The sequence below is a fragment of the Carassius carassius genome, chromosome 2 (assembly GCF_963082965.1).
Source record: "Carassius carassius chromosome 2, fCarCar2.1, whole genome shotgun sequence".
Taxonomy (NCBI): domain Eukaryota; kingdom Metazoa; phylum Chordata; class Actinopteri; order Cypriniformes; family Cyprinidae; genus Carassius; species Carassius carassius.
This window is the reverse complement of record NC_081756.1, coordinates 43,780,545-43,804,088: the sequence shown is the minus strand read 5'-3', so window position 1 is coordinate 43,804,088 and position 23,544 is coordinate 43,780,545. Positions and strand designations below refer to the sequence as shown.

Below are 23,544 nucleotides of genomic sequence, written 5' to 3'. Positions count from 1 at the left end.
TGGTCAAAAGAAAGATGTCATATTTGCCATCACTCCCTCAGCCATTGTATTAGAAACACTCACGCAGCAGCATTAACCAGTTTCAATACAAATACAGTGTATAGTCTTAAAAATGTAGTACTTGTCAAAGCTCACCAAGGGTGCATTAATGTGCTCAGAATACAGTAAAGACACTGATATTGTGAAATAGTATTGCAATTTAAATTGTTTTCTGTTGTAATATATTTAAAAATGTGATTTATGTCTGTGATGCAAAGTTAATTTTCAGCATCATTACTACAGTCTTCTGTGTCACATGGTTGTAATATTCTGGCTTACTGCTTAAAAAACATGTCTTATTATTATCAAAGGTGAAAACAGTTGTGCTGCTTCATATTTATGCAGAAATCATGATATACTAGCATTCAAATGTTTTTTTTTTGGTGGGGTGGGGGGGTATGCGTTAAAATTTATCAAATGTGAGAGCAAAAACATTTATAATGCTACAAAATATTTTATTTCAAATAAATGCAAATACATTTTTTTTTACTTTCTATTCCTCAAAGAATCCTGAAAAATGTTTCCAAAAAATATTAAGCAGCAAAATGTTTTATTATATGTGTTTTTGAAAACCTTTTATTAAAACCTGATATTATATTAATAAATCAAATCTGCATTGGGGTTTCTGCTTTTCCCTACACCAACATAAATTATCCTTTATGAGTATAGACATTATTAAAAACTTTTAAAAATTACAAATTTTACAAATCTTTGACAACAAGTACTGTTTATTTAAAAAGAAATTACTTGAACTCAGCAAGACTTCATATTTAAATTCCCATTTAAATACCTAACAAATCACACATTAAAAGTAAAGGAAGATTTGTCAATAAAAAAAAAACAAAAAGGGAGGAACGGCAGCAGATGTGTTCTGGGTGAGGATTGGGGTGACTGGCCGTGGCCGTGGCTGGGCAGAGGTCTGTTGTTTGTGAAATAGGCACACACTGAGATGGCAAAGGCCCATCATCCACCTGCTGTGCGCTGGGCTCGCTGTGTTCAGGTGGGATGGGTAATCTCATGAGCTTCTGCTATTAGGCACACCTGTCGTGTGAAAGGGAATCTCTTTCTCACTCACCTCCTCTCTCTCTTACGTACCAGTCATTTTCCTTTCTGTCAGCAAAATCCTCATGAGCTTTAAAACCAAGAGGAATAATAAAGAATGAAATGCACCTGCTGTTGCTAGTTTTCTTTGCATGTCCTGTGTACGTTTTAGCACTTGAACAAATGATGCAAATAAGGTAATGATGCAAACATGCCCAAAAAAATCAGTGCTGAACATAATTTGTATAAAAGTTCTTCTATTGTGATCTGCATCCAAGTGTAACATATCATCCAAAAATACAATTATATTTGGTTCTATTCATCAGTTGTTAACTGGATTTGGTTATGTGGGCGTTGCACTCAAAAGTGTAGGAAGATAAGCATGGGTTTGCTGGAGCAAGTTCAAGTGGATTAGTTAAATGATTGGAGAAGACCTGCGCCCTTTATAAGATCTATAACATAACAACTATAACATAACAAAAAATAGATAGGGGGAATTTTCATTCAATGCCTTTAACTATGTGGTCATCAGCAAGTGTCTACATAACTCTGAAAAGCCCCAACTGGGCACTGAATCCTTGGAAGACCAAATTCTGGAAATACCCACAAACACGTACACATGTGGCAATACTGAGATGTCTATATGAAACAGTACAGTACAAACTCCTTCTATGAAGACCTTGTACTAACAATTGGTAGCGCTCCCCAACACAGCCTGAGGCTAATGAGATACATGTGATACATGTGCAGGCTGAATGGAGGGGCAGCTCTCTTTCTTCACATAGGCCATTCTGATAAGGCTATAACAACGGCTGGAGATCATGTGACCTTCAGGACAAATAAATAGCATCTGGGGATTTTCAGTCCCAGCCCACCTCCCCAGCATGCCAACACTGTAATCTCTCCCAGATGAAGCCAAGGTCTCGCCACTTTCAATAATTCACACACTGTGTACACATAACATGACAATAAGGGCATTCATGCAGAAGCCTGATTCCTAGATCAAAGCTCACAAGCGGCCAGCTGTAAGCATGCTTACTGCTGAATAATTCATTATTTTCACCGCCTTGGAAAAAAACCCTGCTCAGCGGGACTTGGCCAGCACACTTTCTTTCCTGTGTTTGCAGTACAAAAAAAGGTTGGCAAAGTCAAAAAAGAGGGTAATGACACACTGGAGGTCTTGAAACCCCAGGAAAAGAGCTTCCCCCCAATGACAGTAATAAGAGAAAATACTTTTTAAAGTAATATGTGTTCCAGTTTTATTCTAAAAGAGTGTGACCAGGTACCCTGTATGTAGCTGGACAGTGAAGGCCTGATTCTGGATACACAAAATTCATATTCAAATGTTAAATTAAAAAATTAACAGTTCAGGTTACAGAATCTCATATGCACTACCCAAAAATTAAAAAATGATTGTTTTGTCATATATTGGATTAATGAGTCAAGTCAATAAAAATATTTATGAATAATAATAATACAAATAATGAAGAAATTTTTCACTTTGTGTGAACATGTTGGAATGCACCAATTTAATTTAATTTAATTGGTGGATATTCATGGCGAATATATTCATTTTGCAATATGGTGAACATGAGAAGGACGGCAGAGCAGTGGGTGGGAATCGGGGAGGATGTGAACTCTTGCAAGAGTTCTCCAGTTGTCCGTCAAAACAGCAGGGAAAGGATTAGGTATGTATGGTCCTGCTTAAATAGCAGAGAATCGGGCAAAGAAGATATCCGTTCTCTTGAGTAGGAAAAGGCTTCCCTTAATTTCAAAGACACCAGAGACCATATCAATAGCTCCTAAAACAGCAGAAGCCACTCAGTGGGGCCTGCTGGCACCCCTCTTTCTAGGATTGTCCCCCACCTGACTCTTCATTCAATTAGCAATGCATCTCCACCCTTTGCACCAACTCCCTCAGAGGAAAGAGGAGTGGATTCCCTCCCTGCTTCCTACTGAGAGCTGTCAGCACTCCCACCTCAATTTAGACACTAACTCATCCTCCCCTGCTCAGACTTCACAGATATGCACCGACAGACTCTGGCCGTTGAATAGGGTGTGTCTTTGATAATTCCACAGTCTGGAGCCAAAGCGTGACTTAGCTGGACATTGGCTAAGCCAGAGAGCAATTAACAGTCCTGGAACAAGAGTTCACCATCTTCTTACATCCGTCCATTCCTTGGTTCCTGCATCGCCTCCTTGAACTGAGGAGGTTTACACAGCTGCTGCATTGGCCACTACTCCCCCCACAACCCCCCGCTGCTGCCCACTTTACCACATATTAACTCTCACCTCACAATGCTGCATCACACTTTTTAATTAGGATGAGGTTTCATTGCCTCAACTGGGCTGCTCTCAAAAGGTTCAGCACAGCAAGCATTTTCTCTGTTTTATAGCTGTTTCTCAGAGTTGCCAAAACACCCTAGCAGCAGTGGACTTTCAAATTACTAATCACCATTAATATGTCAAGATTCAATATATTTTCTCAGCTCACAATGACACCTTTCATCTTCAACTTCAAATATTAATAAATTATATAGAGAAAAATATATACAGAAAAATATATATATGTAAATATCTACTGCCGCTTGTGAAGATCAATGCTGGGACTTGATATAAAGTCCTGCTGAACAATCATAGGTCCAAGCTGATCTAGTTGATAAAGCTGGTCAGTGCAACTGGCTAGGAATATAGGAAATTCAGTTATAATGTCCTAAAAATTCAGCTTGACCACCCTAAGCAGGTAAGAGCATGTACAATAGGCCTGACGTCATTAGCTGGTTGATCAACTGGACTACAACTGGTAGAACATCTTAGACCATCTGGTTATACAGTAGCTGGTAGACCACCATGGAACAACAATAAACCAGCTGCTATGTTAAGCAGCTCCCTTCTCCTCCTCCTGACAGTTTGAAGTTATGAATCCATCCTCATCAGCCCTTACATTAGCATCCTCTGAGCCCTATGGTAGGTTCAAGCATGTCAAGATTACTGATTAACTGTACTGCGTTTTGGTGGACCTTTTTCAACCTGGTAGACCACCCTGGTCAAGCTTGATAGGGCTGGTAGACCACCTTGGAACAGCAATAAATCATCCAATGTTCCAAAAATCTGCTTGACCACCTCGTACTGCAACCCTCTACATTGCGAGTAAACCACTCGTATATTTGACTAAATCTTCACTCTGGGTGACTGAATAATGTCTATCATTAGCCATTGGCTAATAAATTCCTAGATTTTACTCACCAGTATGTGTGGCTAATTAAATTTAGAATAGATATATTTTCACTCTGTGAACACTGAGAGTTCACAGAACTCACAGAACTCCATCAAGTGATCTGTACTATTTGCACTATTTAATCTCAATGGATACGCAGTGTACCTGTATTTAATGTACCAAAAACTCTAGTGTGAAGGTGCACAACTCTTTGCTGATAGCACTGTTTCTCACAGAAGCAAAGAGAGACAGCGAATCTTACATACCACGCTGTATCGACGAGCTACATTTAAACAATAACAGAGTTCATTTAGAATTATTCAGCTTTTAAGAACAAGCAGAATATATGGCAGTTTTTTATGTTTTAGGGGGAACTAATGCGCAAATGGCAATCTGGCAAGCTAGCGCTCATCTATCATCGTTCGTGTATTGATTTCAGCAAATCAGTTCGCGCGAATGCAGAAAATGTGATAACTATTCATGAACCCAGCAGCTCATTAATCCTTAATGCATTTTATATTGTTATCAGTAGTAGAATTAGTAGTAGTATTATCTTTAAAAAATACTTCATCTTCTCTTTGACCAACAATATCGTAAGCATCGCCACCGGTCCTAAGTTCAGTTAAAATGACAAATAGCCTATGCATTTGCATATGGTTACCAAGTTTTACTTCTAATTACCAAAGTTCTATCATTAAATGGTGCTTTATAATCACAATAATATTATAATATACAGCTTGATTGACAGATATTAATAATATACATTCAGATATGTTAGAAGTTGTACCATTTTACAAAGATTAGCTGATTTGGTGGAATCATGTTTATATATACATATACATACACATACACACATATATATGTGTGTGTGTGTGTGTGTGTGTGTGTGTGTGTGTGTGTGTGTGTGTGTGTGTGTGTGTGTGTGTGCGTGTGTGTGTGTGTGTGTAAAATAGTATATCAGATAAACTAAAATATTTACATGCCAATGGCAACTACATGATCAAGGTGTGCATAGAGGTTTGTACTAATATGACCCAGTTTCTTTAACAGGGTAATGCAACACATGGCAGCTACCTTTTTCTCCACCTTGCAGTTTAAATGGGACCAAACCATCAATAGCAGTCTTTACATTAACACCCACTCAACCCTACAGCAGATTTAGTCTGGTTAGAATGGTTGATGAACTGGACTATCATTTGGTGAACCAGTTTTAGACCTGGTGAAAATCTTGATCAAGCTGGTTCGAGTTGGTATAACACCTTGGAGCAGCAACAAACCATGATTTCAAGTCCCAAAAATGAGTTTGACCACCTTAAGATGGTATGAGTTGTTTTTTTCTTGCAACTTGTGGCTGTGTTCTCCTCCTTACAGGTCTAACTGTGATGAAACCATCAACACCAGCCCATCCATTAACATCCTCCCAGTCCCTCACAGATAGCACTCCACAGGAGCCAAAGAGCCTCTACAGCAGGAGTGTGTTATATCATTTAAAAAGACAGCATAAAATTGCCATTGATTCCACACCGAGGGGGTGAAGCAAATAAAGCCCCATCATCCTTCCTGCCAGCATGTCATAGCAAAGATGATTTAATCAAAGCAAAATCCTGCAGCTCGGCTCAAACCCCATGCCATAAACATTGTCCTCATTTATAGTTATAGCATATTAAATCCTTTTAATGGCTTTGGTTATGCTGTTTGATTGCTAAAAACACATCACTTTTTTTTCTCAGAGCTTTTTAAAGGACTCATTTCCTGTTATACCACATTTGTTTAACACAGGCCTGACCGCACTCACATCTGGCCGGTTGGGCAACTATGATGTCACTGGATGCTGGAGCGTGGTCATACAGCCAGTAAGCAGTGAGAGATTTCTGACATAAAGGCTTACTTCAACCCATCCTGAATCTGTCAGTTGTCACAGCACAAAGGATGGTTTTAAATGAAGTTTGATCATTCTTAAAATAACTCCTATGAGATTTCATACTTGTGCAATAAAGCATTCTTGTTCGTCTTCTGAACAAATGACTTTAATGAGCCATTTTTTTCATCAACTGGTCAAAAAATGCAAACCGACTGAGCAATGTTATCAAATAAATGCTAGTTAAAATAACCAAAGACAAAATGTTAATGTTGAATGTAATGAATTGCGTATGAATTTTTTGGGGAGTACATTTTAATAAAGATTAACATGTTTGGTTGCTCGTAATTAGGGGTAGTGCAGTTATTGAGTAGCACTTCCACAGTCACTATGGACAATCTTTCACAAAAGCATGAATTCTTTGGGTTTGATATTCTCCTGGTGAGACCTGTGGAGACAGCAGCCCTTCTCCTGTGTGCAGTACAAGACACAATGCCCCTGCTTCCCTGTCACGCGTGATAGATGACTTGAGGGTCTCCAGCTTCCATTAGCATCACAATAGACTAAACCAACAATATGGAGGCATTCACTCCAAGGGTCCCTGGCTCGGCGGGCTGGGGGAAGGGGCCAGCGCAGGGCAAAGGGAGGCAGGCAGGAAGCCTTTTACTCTCAAGAACAACAGCATTCAAGGAACACTGCTTGCTAAGAGGGGAACCCACATAGACAGGAGACAAAGACAGAGATTTGTGCCTTGGAAGTTGAGCAGGTGACACAGAACTAGATTCTAGTGCACAAAGTGAGGCACAAAAAAGGAGGTTCGTGCAAAAGTTTTTCCAGGCAAAACGATTTTCAGGATTGTGACTTACTTCAACAACTAGGTACATTCACAACTGAAAATAATCGAGCATTCAAATTACAAAATGTTCTTGTACATTCTGCTTCAAGTGAAATCAGTAAATGTGACAATATATCTGGACTCGAACTTCCATCAGGATAAAAGGGCTAAATCTTAAAAGAGAAAGCACCTAACCTTAATCTAGCTATTGAAATCTATCTAGAAAAGACTGTTTATAAACATCTCACTCATGCAAACCAGCTTCCTATTTCAGGGGGCTTACATTTCCTCATTACATGAAGGGTCATAAGATAAATGTTTCTTTACTGGCATTATTGTTTCATAAAGAACTTTTTACATCAATCACACAAAAAGTCCGTAAGAAATGTACAACCCGAATTCCGGAAAAGTTGGGACGTTTTTTAAATTTTAATAAAATGAAAACTAAAGGAATTTCAAATCACATGAGCCAATATTTTATTCACAATAGAACATAGATAACGTAGCAAATGTTTAAACTGAAAATTTTACACTTTAATCCACTTAATTAGCTCATATAAAATTTAATGCCTGCTACAGGTCTCAAAAAAGTTGGCACGGGGACAACAAATGGCTAAAAAAGCAAGCAGTTTTGAAAAGATTCAGCTGGGAGAACATCTAGTGATTAATTAAGTTAATTGATATCAGGTCTGTAACATGATTAGCTATAAAAGCTTTGTCTTAGAGAAGCAGAGTCTCTCAGAAGTAAAGATGGGCAGAGGCTCTCCAATCTGTGAAAGACTGCGTAAAAAAATTGTGGAAAACTTTAAAAACAATGTTCATCAACGTCAAATTGCAAAGGCTTTGCAAATCTCATCATCTACAGTGCATATCATCATCAAAAGATTCAGAGAAACTGGAGAAATCTCTGTACGTAAGTGACAAGGCCGGAGACCTTTATTGGATGCCCGTGGTCTTTGGGCTCTCAGACGACACTGCATCACTCATCGGCATGATTGTGTCAATGACATTACTAAATGGGCCCAGGAATAATTTCATAAACCACTGTTGGTAAACACAATCCGCCGTGCCATCAGCAGATGCCAACTAAAGCTCTATCATGCAAAAAGGAAGCCATATGTGAACATGGTCCAGAAGCGCCGTCGTGTCCTGTGGGCCAAGGCTCATTTAAAATGGACTATTTCAAAGTGGAATAGTGTTTTATGGTCAGACGAGTCCAAATTTGACATTCTTGTTGGAAATCACGGACGCCGTGTCCTCCGGGCTAAAGAGGAGGGAGACCTTCCAGCATGTTATCAGCGTTCAGTTCAAAAGCCAGCATCTCTGATGGTATGGGGGTGCACAAGTGCATACGGTATGGGCAGCTTGCATGTTTTGGAAGGCTCTGTGAATGCTGAAAGGTATATAAAGGTTTTAGAGCAACATATGCTTCCCTCCAAACAACGTCTATTTCAGGGAAGGCCTTGTTTATTTCAGCAGGACAATGCAAAACCACATACTGCAGCTATAACAACAGCATGGCTTCGTTGTAGAAGAGTCCGGGTGCTTTCACCTATAGAGAACATTTGGCGCATCATTAAACGAAAAATACGTCAAAGACGACCACGAACTCTTCAGCAGCTGGAAATCTATATAAGGAATGAATGGGACCAAATTCCAACAGCAAAACTCCAGCAACTCATAGCCTCAATGCCCAGACGTCTTCAAACTGTTTTGAAAAGAAAAGGAGATGCTACACCATGGTAAACATGCCCCGTCCCAAGTATTTTGAGACCTGTAGCAGAAATCAAAATTGAAATGAGCTCATTTTGTACATAAAATTGTAAACTTTCTCAGTTTAAACATTTGCTATGTTATCTATGTTCTATTGTGAATAAAATATTGGCTCATGTGATTTGAAAGTCTTTTAGTTTTCATTTTATTAAAATTTAAAAAACGTCCCAACTTTTCCGGAATTCGGGTTGTATGATTTTAGGATTTATCAAATGTTCTTCAAAGTTCACACTGTCAAAATATTAAGTACCTTTCACTGAATGGTTATTTGGACAACCAAATAAAGTCTCAGCACCTCAAGTCGACCAAATTTGTCATGCACTTAGTGGTGCCCTGGGCTTTTTAAGGACAAAACACTAGCCTCTCACCCATCCTTTGGCTTGAACAAGCTTAGAGTTCAAGATTATGCACTTTGCCCCATGACCTAATGAGTGTGTGTGTGCACGTGTCTGGGTTTAGGCCATTCGGACGGGTCCTCTGTGCCATCTGCCACCTGCTGAGAAGGCAAGACCTCACTCACACACACTCAATCACATACATTTATGCATACATATATGATTTGCCTAAAGGCTCTTTGACTTGGGCAAGTGATGAAACACCTAGCAACCACAGTGAACACCTTAGCAAATGAACCACTGAAGACCCAAGTATGCTTCATTTTCTGCGTTCAGCTCTGTCTTGAGCAAAATTAAGTGCTGCACAAGACTTTCAACACATACTCCATTGACCAAGAGAGACATCTAGAGAACCTATTTTTTTGCTCAGATCACTTGTGCTGGTGCCCATGCAGACAGAGAAATAGAGCTGTGCGCAAATGGTTTGCATAAAAAATTTTGGGGACTATGCTGCTGATGAAAATTGCATCATGTGGACTCTACCTGTACCACTATCCACAAACCAGAGCAGAAAGTGAAGAAATAAAGTAGACTTTAGTCTATACACTTTCAGAAATTGGTACAAAAGCTGTCATATATACCATTTGGGGAAAATGAGGTACAAAGACCTACCTTCTGAAAGCTCCTGGCATCTTATTTTTTTATTAATAGATATTATAGTGTTTTTTTCCTCTTTGGGACACAATTCTCGGCATTATGAAGGTAACTGCTAGTCACATTTAAGCAAAAAAGCAGGCTAATTTTAGGGGTATCAGCCAGGTAAACGGAAGTACTTCTCCTGATATCCAACCTATGCACATATTTTAGAGCTCAAAAACAATACTGAACAACAAATATAACTAATGTTATATAACATTATTTATACACTAATATTATATAACATAAACATACAGAGAAATTCTTTGAATGGACCAAATAATACAGTTTTGGAGAAGTATTTAACCCCATCTTGTAAGGAGGCATTCATTTTGTCAATAATGCAGGATATCTCTCCCAGGATATAGGTACACTGATGGTACATCTTTAATCTTTAAGATATTCATTAAATCTAATATTCACAGGCTTTTATTTATTTCCAATCCACACTTGAGCCAAGGATTTCTGGCTTTGTCTCACAGCTTTCATATCTATACTTCTATATTTTATGAGCCATTTCTCAATACACATAAAAATCGTTAAAATCATTTAACCTTAATGTACAAAAAGCAGCTTCTGTTTGAGCCAATCACTTATCAGAAGCTCATGGGTGATGGCTTAAAATGATGGATTAGTGTGCATCCCCAGGAGACTGTAACACAAGACTGCATTCAATAGACACACTTGTTTTTGTGGTCTGCAAAGGACAAAAACATAGGTCTGCATGCCTGAAAAATGCTTCATGTTTCTTATTCAGCTATTACGTCTGCCTGAAAATTCCCCCACTCTATTACGGTCATGCAGTGCACTGCTGGTCTGAAGTGAGTGGGAATCTGGTATGTAACCAGGATCTACAAGCATACGTTGGTAATAGACCATCACTTCCATCCAAAGGTCTGCCAGAGACTGGAGCACACCTGAGAAATTACACTCACCTAAAGGATTATTAGGAACACCATACTAATAATGTGTTTGGCTCCCTTTCGCTTTCAGAACTGCCTTAATTCTACGTGGCAATGATTCAACAAGGTGCTGAAAGCATTCTTTAGAATTGTTGGCCCATACTGATAGGATAGCATCTTGCAGTTGATGGGATTTGTGGGATGCACATCCAGGGTACAAAGCTTCCGTTCCACTTCATCCCAAAGATGCTCTATTGGGTTGAGATCTGGTGACTGTGGGGGCCATTTTAGTACAGTGAACTCATTGTCATGTTCAAGAAACCAATTTGAAATGATTCGAGCTTTGTGACATGGTGCTTTATCCTGATAGAAGTAGCCATCAGAGGATGGGTACATGGTGGTCATAAAGGGATGGACATGGTCAGAAACAATGCTCAGGTAGGCCGTGGCATTTAAACAATGCCCAATTGGCAGTTAGGGGCCTAAAGTGTGCCAAGAAAACATCCCCCACACCATTACACCACCACCACCAGCCTGCACAGTGGTAACAAGGCATGATGGATCCATGTTCTCATTCTGTTTACACCAGATTCTGACTCTACCATCTGAATGTCTCAACAGAAATCGAGACTCATCAGACCAGGCAACATTTTTCCAGTCTTCAACTGTACAATTTTGGTGAGCTCGTGCAAATTGTAGCCTCTTTTTCCTATTTGTAGTGGAGATGAGTGGTACCCGGTGAGGTCTTCTGCTGTTGTAGCCCATCCACCTCAAGGTTGTGCGTGTTGTGGCTTCACAAATACTTTGCTGCATACCTCGGTTGTAACGAGTGGTTATTTCAGTCAAAGTTGCTCTTCTATCAGCTTGAATCAGTCGGCCCATTCTCCTCTGATCTCTAGCATCAACAAGGCATTTTCGCCCACAGGACTGCCACATACTGGATGTTTTTCCCTTTTCACACCATTCTTTTTAAACCCTAGAAATGGTTGCGTGTGAAAATCCCAGTAACTGAGCAGACTGTGAAATACTCAGACCGGCACGTCTGGCACCAACAACCATGCCACGCTCAAAATTGCTTAAATCACCTTTCTTTCCCATTCTGACATTCAGTTTGGAGTTCAGGAGATTGTCTTGACCAGGACCACACCCCTAAATGCATTGAAGTAACTGCCATGTGATTGGTTGATTAATTAATTGCATTAATGAGAAATTGAACAGGTGTTCCTAATAATCCTTTAGGTGAGCGTATATAGTTATCACAATTTATTAAGGGTCAAATTAACAAAAGAAGTCCCTGAGAGTTTATGACAAATGACAAAAAAAGCATATACTATCCTATGGCTGTAAGCTGTTTAAACAGCAGATGTTTCAGCACTCGTCACAATATATACACACACACACACATATGAAAAACAATATCCAACATTTTACTTTCCCTCTCAAAAAGATCTCACAAAAATTGAGTAGTATAATCCAACAACAATGTTATTAAAAAGAACCAGTTCGAAATGGCAATTGATTCACAAAACTGATCACCAGGGCAAAGTTCACCAGAAATCGGTCAGTATGACTTAAGAATAGAATTTGGTAATGCAGTATTTAACGCTGACTAATAGATGATCAGTCTTATCATAAGTACATCTACTAGACATCCAATCAATTAATTCCTCATAACACTGTCTTTAAATATAATAAATACCTCTTTAAAAATCAATTTAAAGTGTATGAACACAAAATGAGATCGATAGATAACTTCTGTGACCTGTGAGAAATCTAAAAGCTCTGGTCGGGCTTTAGGTCATGATTCAGAAAACCGCGGAAGGATTAACAGTGGGCATCCATTATAGGAATAGACAAGCCACCGGCAGAAAGCTGTGGGTCGCAACCTCAAGGCTTCACTGAGACAGAAAGGATTACGCTTGACGACCCATCGTAAATCCTCATGGCAAGGCGACAGGTGAGGAGGAAGAGGAGGCCTGGGCATCTTTTCTCTGTTCAGTCCTCTGTGTTTCCCAGCAGGCAGAGAAACACCCTCCCTCCCAGAGTCTGCTCGTGCTCCCATAGGACCAATTATTACAGCAAGTCCTCCACTGAATCACTCTATCAATTAGGAGGTTGTGAGCATATCATCACATATATTACTGCTGAGGCAGGCCTGGCTGTGGGGGTTAGGATGGAGAGAGCAGTGGAGATGGACGGATGGAAAGTGGACTGATACGCTAGAGCCGGTCGCCATTATCAGGGCTCCCCAGAGGTGTGGGACAACTCCACCTCCAGCACCGCAGATGTGTGAACACACTGTCGGCTGGCACCTCCAAGCGAGTGCATGATCAGAGCAAGAAAGAGGGTTAAATCAATATTTTCAATCTCTCAAGATCAATCCCGCATCTGAACATGAAGAAAAACCTGTTAGCAGTCACCAATATGTGTAAATGAAAAGCCAAACTTCATGACCTTGATAGTTCTCGTCTTTAAGTTCCCTGCTCCATCTCCTGCAATGCAGCTCTCTAACAAGCCCAAACTCAGCTGAAATGTTTCGAGTTTCAAGTGAACTGGGCTCCTGTACCACACCACCATCTAAAAACTTCCATCAGAATATAAACACATAAAATTAAGTTTCAAAGTTCCTTCATATTTTATATTTGCATTTTATATAATAATACATTTATTTTTTTATATTTGTATTTTTAGAATAAATTATACATTTATGTATGTATGTATCTATGTATTTGTTCAGTTATTTATTTAATACGTAAATAATTTAATAAAGGCATTTATGTATTTATTTTATTATTATTATATTATTATTTATTTGAACTATAACATTTATGAGCAAGAAAAAAAATATATAGGATTGGGGCTAAATCTAGATTTAATTGTTTCTGACTGAGCTGAAATACTATATTATTTCCCCCACCCATGCAGTCGGTCAGGCAGAGTTAAAAAATGTCTAATGATGCACCAAACAAGGCAAAAGACATTTGGTAAGACATTAAAAAATAATAATTTCATGTTGCATAATCAGAAATGGACAACGTCTACATCACATCATGATTTCAGCCTTCGCCCAGAATAGAATCTTTCTTGACTTTAAACTTCCAACGTGACAAAGGAATACTAAGTAATCACAATTTTAATTTCTCTTTAAAATGTCTTTCTTGATTCATTATTAGATCAGTTTTTAACCACAAAATGGGACCATTGCATAAGCTTTTACATTTCTGAGATGGAATTAAAACAGTCAATGTAATAAGGTCATTTGATAAAGCACTATACTAAAGCATTTGTCACTGTATAAAAAGTTTGAAATACTACTTTAAAAAAAAATAATACAAAGCAGTATTCAGTATAAGCAGTACACCAGTATGCCATTACAACATTAGCCACAATATGTTAACCAATGAATGCTGCTGCTTCTTTAAATGGATCACAGTATCCTGCTTCACTCAGACAAAAGCAGCCAATTGGAGAGATGAAATATGAGACCAGCCTCAGCACTGGCTGACTCTGCTCGAGCTGCTCTTCAGCAGTGAAGAAGACAGCTCACATGATCACCACAAATCTCTGCAGTCAACATCCAAAAAATGCAGTCAAATCTGTTGAGCCGGCACATTCATTCTTTCCAGGACATTCATTCTTTACAAGACAGTTTAAATACCTTAATAACTGGTATGAGGTTAAACTTAAAAGTTCAAGTGAAAAAGAACTAAATGGAAGCTGACCTGAATTGAAAACGAAAAACAGACCATTGGATTGGACCAGTGGATTTTTTGACATTCCAGATTATTCTTTTGATTTTGATATCCTTCAGAATCACAAAGTCATTTCCTTTCACACTAAAGATGAAATTGCTAAAAATTGACCACAACATTTTGCATGCCCTCATGCTCTCTGAACTTTAAAACCAGCTATTTGTGCAATCAGAGAAGCTGTCAATAGTATCATATCACATTGTGGTCAACAGATGGCAAACATGAAATGCTTTAGACGTTTGGCTTTCAGACTTGGCCAGTCAAGCATGGGATAGATTAGACAACCCAGCACTTCTTTTCAACTGGCAGGCCTGGAGAATGTCTGACCAGTGGGGACATGCAGCATAGGACCCCAGGTTAATTTAAACAACTCAGAAGGTCAACACAGGGGCATGTCCTGGCCACAAACACTAAAGATAAGCGAAGAAATCTGAACTCCATTGAAAACCAGCCTGTGTCAATACAAACTAAATTATATTTGTTCTCTGACAGGTCTATATGTTTACAACGTCTAGGTCCAAAAGAATGAAAAATTCCTCTTCATTCATTGTTGGCAAAAAAACAGCAGGTGCTGACAAGCCCCAACAAGGCTTGTCAGGCATAAGCTTTGTTAAATGTGACATGGCCAGGAGTCGTAAGATAAAGTCCACGTCCATCACTCTGAAAACGTGGCTAAATAGCTTCTGATCTGACAGATTTTGCTGCTACTTTTGTGTTTTCACGGTCAAACACATGCATATTTTTGTCACTACATTGCAAAGCCCCTCTCTATTATTTTGCAGTCAGACGGACGACAGTAGTATGAATTTTAGGGCACACAATCAATGACAATTCAATATGCTTTGTTAGAAACCACTCCACATATTTCAGCAAAATGAAAAATAAATAAATAAATCTCACAAAGCACAGAGAAAAAGGCACAGCTAGTTTGCATTATCCATACAGAAAATTAATGTAGCTGTTCCCCTCGGGAACATTTGACGGGAAAGCATTCAGCAGATTTTTACGCAAATAAGACAGCCAAAAAAAAAAAAGACTAATTGTTACACTACTTTGTTGATAAACTCACACAAACACGATGATGATAGGAAGTCTTTAATAAATCCACAGAAGGTAAATCCAAACAAAGGGAAAGCTTCAACACACATAGCATTGAGAGCAACTTAAATACACAAGCAGACACGACTAATTAATAACACATGAGAACAGAATAACACAGTTAACTCAATGAACAGAAATGGTGCAAAGGAAAACAAAGTCCAAACTAAATGATAAGGTGACATTACATCCCCTCCCAGAAAGGTGCAACCTCACACCGGCAGAAAAATGGAGGAGGAGGAGGCTCAGATGGAGATTGAGAGTCCGGGAGAGGGATCAAACGAAAAGTCCAGGGTGGTGAAGGTGGTATGATCCAATGAATGGCCTTGAACAGGAACAGGCAGGTGATGACCCATACCACAGTCAGGACTGTACTCCATGGTGGTGCCGCTGGAGGGAGAGCCTATGGCGTGATGGGAACATGCACTGCTATGACATGACTCCCTCTGCTCATGACTTCACCATGCCTCAACTGTGGACTTGCGGGCCGTCCGCTGGAATCGAGGGTGGGAGGAGCACAGGCGCAGGAGTCAGGATGAGGTGTAGCGGAGCCATCCGATGTTGGAGGTGGAGCCACAGGCTCCTCAAGTCCAGGAGACAAAGAGTCCTGGCTGGCCCAATATGGAGCCCCACCAATGAGAGGAGGAGACACAGAAAGACTGATGTGGAACAAAGATGAATGGACAGCAGGAGTGGCTGAGGACAATGAAGAAATGCATGAAATCCTAAAAAAAGTAAAAACTCTATTAAAGCTGTTTGGAGAGGAGGTGGCTCTTTCTGTCGAAGGGTTGTGAGTTCGAGTCTCGGGCTGGCAGGAATTGTAGGTGGGTGGAGTGCATGTACAGTGCTCTCTCCACCGTCAATACCCCGACTTAGGTGCCCTTGAGCAAGACACCGAACCCCCAACTGCTCCCCGGGCACCGCAGCATAAATGGCTGCCCACTGCTCTGGGAGTGTGTTCACGGTGTGTGTGTGTGTTCACTGCTGTGTGTGTGCACTTTGGATGGGTTAAAAGCAGAGCAGGAATTCCGAGTATAGGTCACCATAGTTGGCTGTACAGGGCTCCAAACTGCGACTAAAATGGTCGCATTTGCGACCATAAATATAAAAATGCGAGTGAAGTTTTTGCTGAGGTCGCCACTGGCGACTGACTAGGCCTATGTATTTACATGTTATCTTTTAAAAAATTGCATGTAATGCCTTTTTTCCTGATTGTTTTGCATCCACATCTTTTGTTATGTTCGCGCATTGAGAGAATGCGCATCGAAGTTTTAGTGGGAAAAAGAGTTTTAAACAGTCCTCATCTGCTGCGCAGCAGCGCTGACACACACCTGATAAACGCGCGCGAGAGAGAAATGATGGAGACTTGAAGAGAAAGTTCAGAAAAACAGTGTCTATTTCCTTCATAGCTTGAATAAACTACAACAGGTAAAGCTGTCAGCTGTGTGGATATTGGCAATATCGTAAACAATTCTTGTTTATAATCATAAGGCTTCTTCTTAACAAGATCTTAGTCCATGCTGTGCTCTGTTAATGCATGAACGTATTTGAAGTGAACTTGCCGTCCAGTAATCGCAAAAAGCTTTGTGCTTTGTTACTTTTTAATTTACAAAGTATCAGATTTAAAATTATTCCAAATTCATAACAAAATTCAAACAATAAATACAGTTTTGGTGCTCTTTAAGGGGCCGTTCACATATCGCACCTAAAAACGCGTGGAAAACGCTAGGCGCGCCGCTTCCATTATGAGCACGCACGCATACCGCGCGCCGCCTACATTTGAAATAACGAACTTGAGCGCGCAAAAGACGGGACATGTGAACGGCCCCTAATGTGGCAGGCGCGATCGCGAGTAGTGCCTCAGTTGAGGGCAGCACGTGAACCTATCATACCTTGCTCTTTACTACTAGAGTACATAATAAACATGAATTAACATCGAAAGGTAGGCTATTTTAGAAGAGATTCTACAGTACAACACTTTCAAACTGCAGAAAACGTGTAAAGCTTGTAAACATTGCAACGTAAAATTAACTTCAGTAACCTTTCGGTGTCCATAAGCTCATCAGTCAGCTAGAAAAATAACTATAAAGAGGAGCATTTTGCTATATTTATGAGCTATTGAATTTTTATATTTTTACTTAACCTGTTGTCTACATGATTCAACTCCTATAAAATTTAATTTTACTAATTAAGAAAAACAGACTGAAAGTGTGAAAGACGTGCCCTCTTAAAAATAAAGGAGCTTAAAAGGTTCTTCACAGAACAATTTTGGTTCCACAAAGAACCATTCAGTCAAAGGCTCTTTGAAGAACAATCTCTTTCTGACCTTTTCATAATCTGTTATTGTCTTCAAATGTTAAAGGTTCTTTATGAAACCATTTAGACAGGAAAAAAAGGTTCTTCTATGGTATCATGAAGCACCTTTATTTTTGAGAGAGTATGACAACATTTACAGGATGCATTGAGGAGGACCCCAAACTATACTCAGGGGCCAAGTGATGCTTATGGTCCATGATATTGGTACAGATTTTGTGTAATAAACAATGCATGACTGTATGTTTCAAGTTGGAAAAGACATTTAGCTCCCACTTTAAGTGAACCTTCATTCCCAGGTCATCTACAAGATGGATTAAAATGCTGATAAAGTCAGGAAAAAATGAGACATAAACACTTCAGTATGATTAAAAAGTTAAAATGTAAAATAAATAATTTAAATAAAACGCATAAAACATTTTTATTCTGTGGCACCTAAAAAATCATTTGGCACCTAAGTTTTTTTCTTATAGGAGCCAATGGCTCCTTACTCGATTTTTTTGTTTGGAGCCCTGCTGTATGTCACGTCACTTTCACACTTTCACTTTCACTGTTTCTGGCTGGGCACTGGGCTTGGAGGGGGGCTTGTGTCATCATTAGCTGGTCCAATGGTCAAAGATGATCCACAGGATACCAGCAGCCACTCAACAATGAGCATAAGCAGTTGTCAGGGTAGTGGATGAGAGGGGCTAGAAACAGGAAATCCTCCGCATGTTCCTTGAGGGAGCGAGTTCCATGCTCAATGCATAACATTACAACAGACGCATTGTCCATGATGGGGAAAAAGTGAATCCAAAAATAAAGGGGAAAAAATGCACACAAAAACATGAGAGTCACTAACTATAACGTGAGGTGTAATTACTTCTGGGTCAGGTCATCTGTTACACTACTGTGTTGATGAACTCGATGATGATGGGCAGTCTTTAATAAATATACAGAAGGTAAATCCATACAGAGAGAGGGCTTGCAACACACAAAACATCAACGAGACTCGACAACAATGAACAGAAAGAGAGCAAATTAAATACACAAGCAGACAAGGCTAATTATTAACACACACCTGAGCAGAATGACACAATTAACTCAATGAACAGAAAAATGCTGCAAAAGGAAAACAAAGTCCAAACTGAATGATACCTAAACATTTTTTTTTCACTCTGTTTACTGCATGAGAACAACCCTGGTGGTATTTCTGACTCATTTTGCGGGTGTAAAATGTAATCGTTTTGTAATCGGAAATGTGTTTCTTGCAGGTGTAAAATCACAGCAGCATGTCAAAGCTACAATTGCGCACAAACAAAAGCGAGGGATTATATTGGTAGACTAAAGTTCTCCAGACTCCATTCTGAGCGAATGCAGGAAGCAGGGGCCTGAGCGGATCCCAGAATTCCTCATTATCTTCACAGCGGGTAGCTAGGGTGCGCCAGCGGTGCGAGCGAGAAGCGGCCCGCCGCTGAGGCAGGTCTGGGAACAGAGCTCTGGCAGCCCCACGGGGGAGGCCAGGCTCGCTCATTAGGCCTAAATGATCCACGGCAGCCCTGCAAACCAAGTGCCACTTAGTGCTAGTCTGAGACGCCAGTCCGGCCCTGATGAGATTGCTGAGCACACTGCATATCTGTAATAACACAGCTAACAAAAATGGCCTCACAATGGCAACAGTAACTCCAGCAAATGGGTCCAGCGAACGTTTGGGTGATAATGTGGCAGAGCACACCTTGGAAATGTCTTTCATCCTTTGGTCAGGGTTGAAATGACACAATATGATAAATGTTTGCCACCTTCAAAGCAAACAGATGCACTGTGGGAGCCGCTCTGGTGGCGAAAACCTCGGCAAGTGTATCGGCAAGTGCTACGGCTACTAAAAGCAGCTCGTTGCTCCTGAGACAGATGATCGTTTCACACGTAATAATTACAACAGCCTTATGTATTCTCACGCTCCTGTCACATTGTGATATTTACACTGCTTTATGGTAATAATCTGACTGATTATACTAATAAATGTCATGAAAACTTTCACAACACACATGTATGAAACCCAGTGCATTCTACTTCTATGTCTTAACCAGCGGTTTTGTCATCTTTTTAGGCAAAAATATCTAAACATCCTTAAAGCAATACAATAAACTTGAAAACCTAAACTGTATAAAATATTAAGACTTGAGATTTATATATATATATATAGAGAGAGAGAGAGAGAGAGAGAGAGTTTACCGTGTTTTAAATATATTTTTTATTTAATAGAAAACAAAGCATTACTACTGTTTTAGAGAATTATTTATTGCATCAGACACTGTTGGATTGACCAGTCTTTAAAAGGATAGTACATCTAAATCAACATTTTCTCATACTCATGTTGTTCCATGACACAAAGGATGATATTTTGAAGAATTTTAGTAACCACAAACTGATATTTCTCATAATATTACTTCTTTTATGCCCCACAGAAGAAAGACATTTAAGCTTGGAATGACGTGGGTGAGTAAATAAAGACAGAATTTGTATTTTTTGGGGTGAACTATCCCTATAAGATTGTGTACTTCTGTCCAGTGAGATTTTGGGTGAGGCTACCCAGTGCAAATGTTGCGGCAATGGCTCATTAGAACAAAAACTCTAGCAACATGCAAGATATAAATGTTATCATTTGATGCTTTATGCATTTTTGTAATTAACACAGATGAAGTTTTGGAAAACGAAACTCAGAGTTTCTACATAGTATGCATTACAGTCAGCATCTTGCTGTGGCACATTATTCTTAACAATTTGACTTAAGGCTCTGCTGCATGCACAATAACACCCATTAAATTCAATTTCTGGGAACTGAATGTCCCATTGTGCATTTCTTGTCATTTTTCACATCTGGTCATGTGTTCATTTATATACTCCGGAGGGTATGCAATCACGCAGGGTGTGCTGAATGGAGGCTCGCAAAACAGGTGAATTATGTAAGTGCTGCGTCTTCACTTCTTTCTGCTGGAGGGGACCGCCACTTTCTTCCAGCCCTTTTCATGCTCCTCTCATCACAAAGCAGCTGTTGTGATGTTTTTCACCGCGGTCACAATTAACCTCTGAGGCTGGGCAGGGAGCCAGCCACGGGACAACTCAGGGCGCTAGAGAGCCCATCAGGTAAACAGTATGATAAGCTTTGCTGCAAAAATTAGACATTGTTTTGAAGTGAGAGGCAGTTGCTATAGTGACTGTTGCTAATTAACTGCATTCAGTCAGGGGAACAAAGGGCTTAAGGGTACTCAGGACGGCGTCTCTCACAGAGAGCTATGTGCAGCGAATATGTGCGATCCCGTGGGTCTCTCTGCACCAAAATACCTGCGCCTCTGCTTCTCTCCTCCTTGAAAGAGCCAGGAGACAAGCGGCGGTCATTTTATCAAGGCAAAAGGCTGTTGGACGCCAATTAGAGAACTGTGTGAATCTCGATGCCATCAGGTTCAAAGTGGCCCTAAAACAACAATAATCACTGAATCCCCAGCCAATCAGGGTGCTTCATCAGCATGGAGGACCTCTCAAAGCAGATCTCATCAGCTCCTGTGGCATTCTAGAGAGTGGCCTGCCAGAAAGTGCATTTCATTATAGCGGTCTTACACAATGGAGAAGTAACACAGAGACACGAGTCACAATGTTGTAAGGTCACTGTTCCTATTTGTGTGACCTGACAGGGTTAAGAAGGTATACTTGAATATCATTAGATTTAAAAAAGATTTGCAGACAGACTATTAGATCAATGGATGCTCACTACTGAAAAAAATAAATATTTTCAGGATTAGGCCAAACAACTAATTTACAAATCAGGAAACCTGGATTTGTTTAACTAGGATAAATGTGCACATGCAACTCTGAGAATGTGAGAATGTTTTCACCATGATAATTCAAGGGCGTTCCGAATACCATTTTTTGAGCTTCGAAGCTTTGGTAGTAATCAACATTGAATATTCGAAAGCTTTGGTATCAGGCTTATGTGGAAATACAACTGTAACTGTACCTGACAGTCCTTAGAACCATTCAGCCCGATAGTAAAAAAAACGGCTATATTAGAGCACGAATGAAGACCATTTTGCGGGGGATACCAGATGTTAATATATATATATATATATATATATATATATATATATATATATATATATATATATATATATATATATATATATATATATATATATATATATATATATATATATATATATATGCCAATCCACCGAACGAATATTCGAATATTCTGGTCCAACAGTTACAAACAGCTTGCTAGTACTGCTATAAAAATGACATTAAAAAAAATAGAAAAAAAATCTACTCAAAATTAGGGTTGTGCATGGATAGTCGAACATTCGAAATATTTGTTCTGCACTAATTATTCGATAAATAAAAATGATATTATTCGAATTTCGCAAAAAAAAAAAAAAAAAAAAAAGTTCACAATAAAACCTAATTTGGTCACCTTCTGTGATTCTCCACCGCATATTTGAAGATGTATGCAAGCAAAAAATAATTAATGAATGAATAAGGGGCCGTTCACATATCGCGCCTAAAACCCCTTGGAAAAAGCTAGGCGCGCCGCTTTCTCCTTTCCAAAGCGCTCGGGCAGAAGCGCTCCTGGGGCGTCTGCTGTTGCTAAGCAACAATGACGCGCTCCCTCCATGAAGATGTGGAAATTTCAGCAAAGGATAAATGGATTTGCAGCACAAAAAATCACTTTCAGTAGCTCTGCTACTAAATTTATTTCAAAATGGCAATCAATATACAGCTATGATCAGCTGTTCCTTCATCTTGGCTGAGCAACGTTGTTACGGGAAAGGATGAAGCTGAATGTTTAGTTCTTGTCACATGACCTGCGGTGCGCTTGCGGCATTTCTGAAAAGTTGAGATGTTTTTAACTCGATGCGGTGCGGACGCGCCTGGAAAAAATGGGCGCGTCTTACCGCGTGCGCATCGCGACCGCGTCGCTTCCATTATGGACGCGCATACCGCGCGCCTACATTGGAAATAACGAACTTGAGTGCGCAAAAGACGCGATATGTCAACGGCCCCTAAGAACTGCGGTCTTCTACAGTACTTCAAATATGCCGTGGAGAATCACAGAATGTGACCGAATTCAAGAACATTGTTGCGGCATCTCTCAAGCAACGAGACGAGTGGGAACAGTTCTTGCTGGAGCCATGTATTCCACCAGATGAGGATCCCATTCAGTGGTGGAACGAAAACACGGAGCGCTTCACAAAACTTATTCGCTTAGCACACCGTTATGTGTGAGTCCCGCCAACGTCAGAGCGCATTTTCTCCGCGTCCGGCCTTATTGTTAACAGACTAAGGAGCCGACTTTCCCCCAATCATGTTTACATGCCCGTGTTTCTTAACAAGAACATGTAAAACAATACAAAAAAAAGCAAAAAAGATTTGCTGACAGTTTAAAAGTTTCAAAGTTAAGTGTAGGCTACGTTCTACAATAGCCCAATTGCTGCAGGCTGCTTTACTTTTTTCTTTGTTCATTGTTAAAGGTTTTCAGCTACAAAACACGATGTGTAATGTTCAAGCTTATTGTGTGTAAGCTTGTTCAAAATGACGGAAACAATAAATGTTGCTGAAAAATAACGTTTTATTAAACTTAATTTAAATAAATGAATATTCGAATATTCGTTTTTTTGTGAGCTCAAATATTCGAATGTGATATTTGCGGAAAAC

General features: G+C 39.7%; 1 protein-coding gene across 6 annotated transcripts in view; it reads right to left on the bottom strand.

The window, feature by feature from the left end:
- Nucleotides 1-23,544, bottom strand: part of LOC132110415 (transcriptional enhancer factor TEF-1-like) — a 78,606-nt gene that overhangs the window by 20,887 nt on the left and 34,175 nt on the right. The gene's annotated exons all lie outside the window — the stretch shown is intronic.